A 1,326-nucleotide genomic window follows, 5' to 3' on the forward strand; every position below is an offset into this window, starting at 1 on the left:
GCATATAAAGCAGATACATCACAAAAGGTATTTGACCATCAGATCACCTTCTATAGGTTCTATGAGCAAAGATTAAACGGAGAGAAATGAGCTTCCTGGGTCATAATGCAGGGCCAAATGAAGGTTGATGCCCCATGACAAGGAAAGCATAAGTAGGTGCAAAGCCAATAATGTTTAAAATGCCCTGCGACAACACATCTCTACAGAAATAAAGTGTGGAGACAGTAAGTCTGCTCACTGCAGTGCTACAACTCAACAACATAAACCCTTAAAGGCATTTGTATGCTACTTTGCCCTGTGTTTGTTTATATATCAAAACAATAAATATCAATATTTTAATACATTTCCCTCTATTCCATCAGCCACTGGAGTAGTGTGGTGGTTTGCCTGCAGAAAACAAATCAGGTCAGCTCCACATAGGGCACAAAAGGGGCAGGCCCATATATGGGCTAATACTGATGACATCAGCTATCTCCATATATTTGGGCATTAAAGGGACAAGGACCGACAGACACAGAGATCCGGTTGTCCAGAGCCACCGCTCTGTCCATATATGGTCGTCATGTGCATACTGTATATGGGGACCGACCGACTTCAAACGGTAATGGGCAAGAAAAGGCTGTAAGGCTTACTTTGGAATCCTTTCCTTAATGGAAGGAGGCCATTAAATAACATGCATTAAGTTCAACAAGAACGAATACAAAAGAACACATATTACTGTGGACCCGTTTTTGATATCGCTTTTGTGCCTGGAGTTTGTGTTTGCATTCCTTCTAGTTTGACTATCTGTAGCACTGGCTCCCAAAGGTCCCCAAATCATTTTGGGGTGTCCCCTGATCATTATGATTAGCTTAATGTGCAACATTGCTTTCTCACTCAACAGTAAACAAACCAACATAGTATAAGTGTATACAGGGTATCTGCACATTTCTAAATTGACAATCTAAATGACTTTTAAGCCTTTTTATCAGTGCAGTAGTGCGAGGCGTTGTTGTGAGCTTGCAGTTCGGCTATTTTCACAATATTTATCTGTGGAACCGAGTCAAACTAAATGTAATGCCTACAAATTCCAAGTGCTTGTCAGGGTGACACCCAAAATATGATTATTTTGGGGGGTCACAGCCTGAAAAGTTTGCGAACCACTGATCTATAGCAGACTCTACACTTCTTCCACCACTGGACGGTATGGCTGAAGGTGACACTCCAGCCCGAGCTCGTCCAGGGACTCTGGAAACAAGAGAGTCGACCTGGCAAGGCGCTGCACCGTCCTCTGCCGTCGACAGCCATTGATGGTGACCAGGTGGGAGATGTTATCCTAACAGTCTG

This window comes from Gymnoscopelus braueri, assembly GCF_963280865.1.
Source record: "Gymnoscopelus braueri genome assembly, chromosome: 7".
Lineage (NCBI taxonomy): Eukaryota > Metazoa > Chordata > Actinopteri > Myctophiformes > Myctophidae > Gymnoscopelus > Gymnoscopelus braueri.